The 10,811-nt window shown below is 35.4% G+C and overlaps 1 long non-coding RNA gene across 1 annotated transcript in view; it reads left to right on the top strand.

Moving 5' to 3' along the window:
* Positions 1–10,186, top strand: part of LOC140843512 (uncharacterized) — a 150,341-nt gene extending 140,155 nt beyond the window's left edge. The window contains exon 3 of the long non-coding RNA XR_012121349.1: positions 10,041–10,186. This is a non-coding gene — a long non-coding RNA (uncharacterized lncRNA). The remainder of the gene's footprint in view (positions 1–10,040) is intronic.
* Positions 10,187–10,811: the final 625 nt, after the last annotated feature.

Here is a 10,811-nt window from a genome sequence, read left to right on the forward strand (position 1 = left end):
GATTACTGCTTCAATTTCTTTGCTGGTAATTGGTCTGTTTAGATTTTCTGTTTCTTTCTGGGTCAGTCTTGGAAGGTTGTATTTTTCTAGGAAGTTGTGCATTTCTCCTAGTTTTCCCATCTTGTTAGCATATAGGTTTTCATAGTACTCTCTAATAATTCTTTGTATTTCTGTGGGATCCGTTGTGATTTTTCCTTTCTCGTTTCTGATTCTGGTGATGTGTGTTGACTCTCTTTTTCTCATAATAACTCTGGCTAAAGGCTTATCTATTTTGTTTATTTTCTTGAAGGACCAGCTCTTGGTTTCATTGATTTTTGCTTTTGTTTTATTCTTCTCAATTTTATTTATTTCTTCTCTGATCTTTATTATGTCCCTCCTTCTGCTGACCTTAGTCCTCATTCGTTCTTCTTTTCCAATTTCGATAATTGTGACATTAGACTATTCATTTGGATTTTTCTTCCTTCTTTAAATATGCCTGGATTGCTATATACTTTCCTCTTAAACCTACTTTTGCTGTGTCCCACAGAAGTTGGGGCTTTGTGTTGTTGTTGTCATTTGTTTCCATATATTGCTTGATCTCCATTTTAATTTCATCATTGATCCATTGATTATTTAAGAGCATGTTGGTAAGCCTCCATGTGTTTGGGGGCCTTTTTGCTTTCTTTGTACAATTTATTTCTAGTTTTATACCTTTGTCATCTGAAAAGTTGGTTGGTGGGATTTCAATCTTTTGGAATTTACTGAGGCTCTCTTTGTGACCTAGTATGTGGTCTATTCTGGAGAATGTTCCATGTGTACTAGAGAAGAATATGTATCCTGTTGCTTTTGGATGTAGAATTCTGTAGATGTCTTCTAGGTCCATCTGTCTAGTGTGTTTTTCAGTGCATCTGTGTCCTTACTTATTTTCTCTCTGGTGGATCTCTCCTTTGGAGTGAGTGGTGTGTTATAGTCTCTCAAAATGAATGCATTGCATTTTATTTCCTCCTTTAATTCTGTTAGTATTTGTTTCAGGTATGTTGGTGCACCTGTATTGGGTGCATATATGTTTATAATGGTTATATCCTCTTGTTGGACTGAGCCTTTATCATTATGTAATGTCCTTCTTTATCTCTTGTTACTTTATTTTGAAGTCTGTTTCATCTGATACTAATATTGCAACACCTGCTTTTTACTCTCTGTTGTTTGCATGAAGTATCTTTTTCCATCCCTTGACTTTTAATCTGTGCATGTCTTTGGGTTTGAAGTGAGTCTCTTATAAGCAGCATATGGATGGGTCTTGCTTTTTTATCCATTCTATTACTCTCTGTCTTTTGATTGGTTCATTCTGTTCATTTACATTTATGTTGATTATTGAAAAATATGTACTTATTGCCATTGCAGGCTTTAGATTCGTGGTTACCAAAGGTTCAAGGTTACCTTGTTTACTACCTTACTGTCTAACTTAACTCACTTATTGAGCTGTTATAAACACAGTCTGATGATTATTTCTTTCCCTTCTTTTTCCTCCTCCTCCATTCTTCATATATTGGGTGTTTTGTTCTGTGCTTTTTTTAGGAGTGCTCCCATCTAGAGCAGTCCCTCTAAGATACCCTGTAGAGTTGGTTTGTGGGATTCAGATTCCCTCAACTTTTGCTTGTCTGGGAATTGTTTAATCCCTCCTTCATATTTAAATGATAATCCTGCTGGATACAGTATCCTTGTATCAAAGCCCTTCTGTTTCATTGCATTAAATATATCATGCCATTCTCTTCTGGCCTGTAAGGTTTCTGTTGACAAGTCTGATGATAGCCTGATGGGTTTTCCTTTGTAGGTGACCTTTTTTCTCTCTCTGGCTGCCTTTAATACCCTGTCCTTGTCCTTGGTCTTTGCCATTTTAATTATTATGTGTCTTGGTGTTGTCCTCTTTGGGTCCCGTCTCTCAGGAGTTCTGTGTGCCTCTGTAGTCTGAGCAACTATTTCCTCCCCAATTTGGGGAAGTTCTCAGCAATTACTTCTTCAAAGACACTTTCTATCCCTTTTTCTCTCTCTTCTTCCTCTGGTACCCCTATAATGTGGATATTGTTCCTTTTGGATTGGTCACACAGTTCTCTTAATATTGTTTTATTCCTGGAGATCCTTTAATCTCTCTCTGCATCAGCTTTTATGCATTCCTGTTCTCTGGTTTCTATTCCATCAATGGCCTCTTGCATCTTGTCCATTCTGCTTATTAATCCTTCCAGAGTTTGTTTCACTTCTGTAATCTCCCTCCTGACATCTGTAATCTCCCTCTGGACTTCATCCCTTAGCTCTTGCATATTTCTCTGCAGCTCTGTCAGCATGTTTATGATTTTTGTTTTGAATTCTTTTTCAGGGAGACTGGTTAAGTCTGCCTCTGCAGATCCTTTCACAGGTGTTGTTTGTTTGAACTATCTTGGACTGGACTAAATTTTTTTGCCTTTTCATGGTGATAGTGGTGGCTGTAGGCAGGTTGTGGGTGTGTCAGCTGGGAGAATAAAGTCCTTTCCTTCTTGCTGGGTGCCTTGCCCTTCTCTGCTGCCTGTGACGGTTACCCACACTCCTGGAGCAGCCACCGTGTTAGTCCCCTAAGCTGCTGTGGATGGGTTCTCTGTCAGAGCAGCATGGAGCCCTATGGGGAGTGGCAGGCATGCCAGGTGCGCTCCTCCATGCTAGCAGCACCCCTGCTGGGCAAATGTGTGGCAGCAGCGGCCTTTGGGTCTGGCCCGGGCGGCTGTGCATTTGGCTGAGCTTACGGTCAGCTGCTGGGAGTGTGCCTGCTCCCTCTGGCTCTGCTGCAGGTGCGTGCAGGGCTCTCCTGCATGGACCTCTACCGTGCTCTTCTGACTTCACTGCCACTGGTGCAGGCGAGCTGTGCCCAGGCTGTTCGGTCTTGCCGCTGCGGGCTCGCACATGCCTGTTCTGGTCCCCTCTGGTGCTGTTGGTGCACAGATATGCTCCTGTTCCCTTCTGGAGCCACTGTCCCTGGCATGCGCTGCCACTCTCCCGCTACTGGGTCAGTATGTTGGGGTCTGTGCCAGTTGGAGGAATGACTGGTAGGCTGCTTAGTGCCATGAGGGGCTTCAGAGCTGCACTGCCTCCCCAGGGTTTAGGGCGCCTAAGGTTCCCTGGGATTCCCAGCTGCTGGCTAAGTGTGCCGGGACAACTTCGTCCAGCTATGGGGTCCCTGTCCCTTTAAGACTTGCAGAAAGCACTTGCTTTTCTTTTGTCTTAGGGGCACCAGTTGCAGGGACCTACTCAAACATTTTTCTTTTCCGTTTCTCTAATATCCAGCAGCCCGTGCACCTTGTGTCTGCACTCCGGGTGTGGATTTCTAGAGCTGGTTGTTTAGCAGTCCTGGGTTTTCACTCCCTCCCTGTTACAACTCCTTTCTTCCCGCAGGGTTTTGGAGTGGGGGAGCATTCAGGTCCTGCCTGGCCACGCCTTGTATCTTACCCCCTTCATGTGATGTTGAGTTCTCACAGATGTAGATTTATCCTGGCTGTTGTACTGCATCCACTGGTGTCTCTTTTAGGAGTAGTTGTATTTATTGTATTTTCATAAATATATATTTTTTGGGGAGGAGATTTTCTCTGAACTACTCATGCCGCCATCTTCCCATGATCCTTCCAAATACATATAATTTTGAGCTGACCTTATAATTTACTATCCTAAAAATAAATACTTTCATAGATCCTCTGTGTCATATAATGTATCACTGGACTGTTATTTCACAAAACAGACACTTAAAACACTGAAATATTTAATATTTAGCAATCTAGGAATAGAAGTTATTAGGCATATGCTATGTGCTAGTATGTTTCATTTCATTGCATACATATGTAAAATGTATATGGAGGGAATTGTGCCCAGTGTTTACCTGGTAATACAGAAATGTTACTTGCAATCATGACTAAGAAAAAGACTTAGGGGTTTGAACTTGTGTCTACCTGACTTGAGAATTAAGGCACTTTCCATTACATTATGTGCAATTTCCAAGATGTATTAAGTGCCTATCATCACTGAGTGCATCCATACTACACTAGGAATTCTATTTACATTGGGGCTGTTTGTCCTCCCAGGGGTTGGCCATATGAAATTCTTGAAGTCAAGTGCTACATGCTATCTAGACTGAGTCTTCATTTCTTAATGGGGCCTGGAACATAGTGAGTTTCCCATTAGAACTCATTCAGTGAATGAATGCATGAATGTCTACTCTAAATGTGAAAGATGTAAAGCAGGAATAAAGGAAATAGGACAAACCAAGAGGAAGTGGGACAATGTCTAGTGGAAATGCTTAAAATTGTGATGGCTGAATATATTCCAGCAATGGAATTAACTAACGTTTAATGCTCAGATGGTTATTTTCTTTCCTGAGATTTAAACCTGTCCTTCCTGTTTCCCACACATCTTTAAAAAATTATATTGTATGCATATATTATTTGTATGGTATTCATTGTAGGATGGATTGAAAGAAAGGAGTTCATTTCTGTGGATCTGCATGGTTTAGAATGGCATAAAAATGATGGAGATAATATACATTTTTTGAAATTTTGCAGAACTGTTTGGGATAGCTTTGAGTCTTTAGGGATTTTCTTTATTCCTTTGGTTGGCAACTGAATTATTAAATAACTGTACATTTCATTGAGGTTTCTTATGATAATTGAATGTAACAGATTAGATGCATATGAAAATATATACAAATTTTACTTATAACAAAATGAATATTTTATATATCAGGATTTACTTTTATATGAAACTCAGAAGTTAAAGGATATGACATGATTTTATTTTTATGAAGAACTTACACATTTTTCATTAGAGAAAGTGGTCTCTTGGTACATTAGGTATTGCTTGGTGTCTACATAGGGGAAGCAGAATATTCTCCTGACTTCCACAGGCACAGAGACAATGATTCTGAATCCACATATAATCTCAGTGAAGCTTCAGAAGGCATGCTAAAATATGAAATGATATTTTGTTTATTGAAGTGAATTTCTTTACAAAAATTAGAATTTTTAAGCAGCACATGAGCATCTAAAGCTACAAATAAGATATCCAAATAAATCTTATCCAAAATATCATTAAATATAATTATACAACAAAAATATAATAGTAAATATATAATAGTATACTTCAAAAAATATTTACTATATAATAAATAATGTAATATGGAATCACATAATGAGATGATACTATATGAACAAGTTGTTGAGATGAAAACGTCCTTGTCCATTTCCATCTCTTGTTACATTTCCGCAGAATGTGTATATATATATATATATATATATATATATATATATATATATATATATATATTCTTTTAATGTAAATGTACTAAGGTTGCTTCTCTACCCTTTTTAATCCCCTTCACTGCTGTTAATACAGAAATAAAAATATTTTAAGCCTTTCACATGGCTTAACATGATCTGGCTTCATTCTACTCAGAAATAGACAATACCAGTCTCCCCTTCCCTTTTGGCTAACCATTCACATTGACCTTATGTTAACCAGCCTGTGTTCTATTTTAAGGATTGCATGAAGTTGTTTATCTCTCTTCATTTTGCGATATTGTATCTTACTTGCACTATAAATATTATCTTTTATCTTCCTTAGAAAAACTTTGTTAATTATTCAGATTTAGTCATATCTCCCCTGACCTGTGCTCTCATGATTCTCTTTAAAGTTTGTATCAAACTTACTTAAAGAATTATTCAATCAATATATGCCTCCAGGTGTAAACTCCATGAAGGCTGATGTAGTGACAAATTTGCTCTTCATGTTATGTCTCACATTATATCCGGATTGTTCCTGGTATTTACTGAATGAAGGAATCCTCAAAAAATATTTGACATGTTTGGCTTAAACAAACAAAAAAAATCTTAAATTTAAATTTGTACAGAAATATTATGAATAATGTGATGGGATATGGAAAACAAATTAGAAAAACACATTTAGCAAATAGTAACTGAATATCTAGTGTCAACTATTAATATTGTTACTTCCTAAAGCTTGTAGAGCAAACACATCCATATTCTCAATGAGTACAATAAGTTTAAGAGAAAATAAGCAATTTATATGAGTTTAAATAATATATAAATTTAAATAATACACAAATCTTCATTTAACCATATCTTGATACCTTCTTCAAATGAACTTTACATGTCAGATAATGTTGGGTTTGAATAACAACTCTTTTCCTTATTAAAGAATAGCAAAAGTAATGCTAATGAATTCCAGATCTAGGATAGAAAAGGTAACACATTTTTGCTTGGCCATCTTGGGATGCTCACCCTTTCTGTGAGGAAGTTGGGGTCCTGTGTAGGGAGTCAAATAAGAGGCCTGCTGAGGTCTCAGATGACACCTAGAATCAGCTGCCAGAAATATGAGTGAGAAAGCCTTTGAGATTGCTTAGATTCCAGCTGCTATCTGATTGAAGCTCCACAGAAAAGTCTGAGCAAGAACTACCTACTGGAGTCTCGTCAACCCACAGAATCATGATAGCTATTAATAATAAGTGATTATCATTGTTTTATGCCACTCAGTTTGGTATTGTTAAGAGCAGATTAATCACCACCAAAGAAAAAAACAATGAAATCATAGACATTGACATTGAAATAGAAACTCCCCAAACTGAAATAATTAGAAAAATGAAAGAGCATCCATTATCCGTGGAGAAATGTGTAAAAAAAAAAAAAATAGCTGAATTTCAAGAAAAAGAGGAAAGAGAGAAAATATGAAGAAATAATAGCCAGCCATTACCAGTTTTGTTTAGCTATAAATTTAGAGATCCAAGAAACTTAACACACTTGAAACAGAGGGATCATATAATAAAAATGTACCAAAGCACATGGCAAACTGCTGATAACTTAATGACAAATTCTGAAAGAGCCAGAGAAAAAGGAAACACCACATTCATTGAAACAAGGAATGACAGCAAATACTTATCAGATGTTTTATGTGTGCATGTGTGTGCATCGTGTGTCCAGCAACAATCTTTATAGTAATAAAAAACAAAGCAAAAGCTTGTCAACATGAAATTAAACATTGACTGAAAAATATCTTACAAAAATGATTAAATGAAAACCTTTCTAGATAAGTGAGAGCTGAGAAAAATGTATCACTAGCAGGCCTATATTAAGAAAATTACAGTAAGTTCCTCAGACAAAGGGAAGTTATGGTGAGTGGAAATTTGAATATAAGCAAAGAAATGAATAGTGCCAGTAAGCATAAATATGTGATAAATACAAAATATTTTATTTTTATAAAATAATTTTTTAATTATTCTAAAATCTCTTTTAAGGATAATTGGTTGCTTAAAAGCAGAAACAATAACAATGTACTGGTATGTTAATCACATAAGTAGAAGAGATGTGACAAGAGCACAAAATGACAGAAGGGAAAAATGAAATGTACTGTTTGCCTTAAGGTTCTTAAACATTAGATTATATGATATGTCATTATTTGAAGGAATACCATGGTAAGTTAAGGACTTATTTCACATACCACAGGATAACCACTAAAAATATAAAACAAAGTGTATAGCTTATGAAGATAATATCAAATCATAAAAAAAATTATCAACCAGAAGGCAGAAAAAGAAGACAAGGAAAACAAAATAGATTGGACAAATAGAAAACAAAGGGCAAGATGCTGTACTGAAACCAACTCTACCTGCAATTCCCATAAATGTAAATGGTCTAAATACACTAATTATAAGGCAAGAAATATCAGATTGGATAGATACATAAGAACTAACCATATACTACTTATAACTCTAAAGATAAAAATGCACATTATAAGTAGAAGGAAGGAAGACTAGCATGAAAATTATAAAACAAACTTCAAGTGGCTATATTAATATAAGCAAAGTATAGTTGTTAAGAAATATTATCTGAGATAAAAGGGTCAATTCATCAACAGACATAGTTTTAAATATAGTTTCACATAGTGATTTAAAACATGAAATGAAAAGTGATGAAGCTTAGAGAAATTTATAGACTATAAGCATTTATATTATAAAGTAAGTATTAAATGTAATGATCTAAGCATGAACCTCAAAAAGTTAGGACAAAAAGAAAAACAAATACAAGACACGCAGAATGAAGTAAATAACAAAAATTGAACAAAAATCAATAAAATAGAAAATAAACAATAGAGATAAATCAGCATCAGTAAAATTGGTAAATCTATAGCCATATGTATGGATATTCACACCAAGTCAATAAGAGGTGATGGATATCAGTAAATATCCTACCAATATTAAAAAATAATAAGAATATTATAATTTTGCACCAGTACACTTGGCATGTTTAAATGCTTTGGAAGACACAAACTACTAAAGCTTACTCATGAAGAAATAGATAATCTAAACAGTCCTACATTTCAACAGTAACAGTCTCTTCTTCAAATTTTGCCACAATATACACTTGTAATGATAGACTTCTCTGCACTCCCAGTAAATTGGAAATAACTGAACCTCTTTGTAGAAGAAAGTATTTCACATAAATCCTTGCCCCAAACAGATTTATTTAGTTCATTAGAACTAAAATTCATACTTGAAAAATAAAGCTACATTTAATACATTCTTTTTATATATCCTAACATTTTCTATAGTGAAGATTTACAATAAATTTTTCAGTATGTGAAATACTTCCTCAAATTAGAAAATGAATTATATTTTGAAATTTAAAATTATGAATCCATGTTTCAAATAAGGTCTTTAAATTGTATATTTGAAGTGGTAAGTTCTAATTAATATGTAAGGCAGATGGACAACTGGCAGTACATCAAAGTGTAACTTATATAAAGACTGGAAATCCTACTTTGATCCTTTTCTGTTTTCTGTGGCATATGTTTCTTCCAATGGAAGATTAGAATATGTGATAAAGTGAATGATAAAAAAGGACATATGGTATATGTCTATTTTTAATGCAGCCTATGAGTTTAATAAGTGTGTTTTAAATGCTTCGATTAATTCCAAATTTGGTGTGTTAGAGTATTATTTTTTTTTTGTCTTTTCACAATTATAAAGTTATTTTAGCAACAAGTCTCTTCAATTAATTTCCAATAAAACTGCTGTATAGAGTCTGGGAGATAAGGAAACATGTTGCTTAATCTCAAGGACATAACATCAGATAGCTTGGTTGCACAGACTGCCAGTAACTTGTAAGCTGTTTGACCCTGTGTTATATTTTTGAATGCTATTTAATTAAAACTCCTGGGATTATATCAATGATTAAATGAAATGATGTATGTTAAGCATTTAGCAGAGTTCATTTTGCAAATATTAAATATTTTATTATCATTAATACTATCAGTATTCCAGCAACTATTATAACATTCCACCAACAGAATGATGTTAGCTGTTTTCAGGTAGTTACATGCTATGTCATTGTTACCAACAACATGTTTTCATTTCATTCAATATACTATGGAATTTTTGTCTTGTTAGTCAGTGGCCCTAAATTGGGGTAAAATCTATGGCTTGTCAAAAGATCAGTTAGTCCCTAAGCAGCAGTGATTACTGCAGCTGCTAGGTGGATCTTCCATATATTTAGCCTGTAAAGAGACATCTTAAGCAAGGTGACAGTATAAGCAGTATCAACATGGTGTCCATCACCTCTGTCGCCAGGAGACAACACTGAATCGGGACCAGATATTTGGTGTCATGAGCCAGTGGTTAGCTATGTCACCCAGACCCAGTTCTAGACTACAGTGAAGTGGTTTTATAAGGAGGGGGGTAAGACTAATATTCTTAGGCCTCCCTGGCACTAGAGAGATGGATGAGAAACTACCTAATGATGGTCTCCTGTAAGAGAGGAAGGCTCCTGCAAGATGCAGAGAGAGATGAGAAAGGGCCCTATGGAAGCTTCTTACAAGGCTGCCTATCTTGACATGTTCCTGGAGATTCAGAGGGCATCTAGCAAGTCTTGTCTATGAATAATCATTTTTCATTCCATAGAGAAATAAGATTATCTTTGAGCAATCTTTTCTCTTATTGTATAAAACTGACAATATCTTTAAAATACTATTTTTGGTTGCAGCCTTGTCTGTGTTCCAGGTTACTTTATCTTCACTGCCATCACCACCACCACCATTGTCATCAACATCATCATTACAAAAACCTTTATAGGATTCACTACCTTCCAGGCATGCCTACCAACACCATCTAATCATCACAACAGCCCTAAATGGTTGGTATTTTTAATATTCTGAGTCTGTAGATAAGAGACATTAAGTATGTAATGAAGCCTGAGTTCCAGTAGTGGTCTTTTCAGAAAAATAGTTTTATCAGATTCCTCATCGTCCATGATGTATTAGCCCTCTCTCTGCATGAACTGAGTTTAAAGCATATAGCTCTATTATTAATCAGCCACACAGACAAGCTGATGAGGGTGTGGATCACTTTTATATATCTGTGTGGTTTAGAAAAACAAAGTATATCAGCCTGATGGGCATTCAGTCTACTCTTCAAATCTATGTGTGCCATGGAGTTATTTTTCTCCTCCTTATTCAAGACTGGCAGAAAGCTTATAACCTAACCTTCAATGGTTTGTTTCTCTTAATATTGCTTTTGATGAATTACACTCAGCCTTTATGTCATTGACCTATTTTGGAAGCTCTTATTAAAAGAACTCTGTGAAACTCTTTACAATAATTGGAAATACTGTTTAGACTATTGTTAAATATATTATTTTATCACCTTTACATAAGTATACAAGAGAAATTTCTGCTTTTCATTGCAGACATTTTGTCCTCTTTTAAGAAACTAGTTTGTTTTTCCATCTGGTAATTGTGAATAATTTAATTCAGGC

This window comes from Manis javanica, chromosome 9 (assembly GCF_040802235.1).
Source record: "Manis javanica isolate MJ-LG chromosome 9, MJ_LKY, whole genome shotgun sequence".
In the NCBI taxonomy this organism is placed as follows: Eukaryota; Metazoa; Chordata; class Mammalia; order Pholidota; family Manidae; genus Manis; species Manis javanica.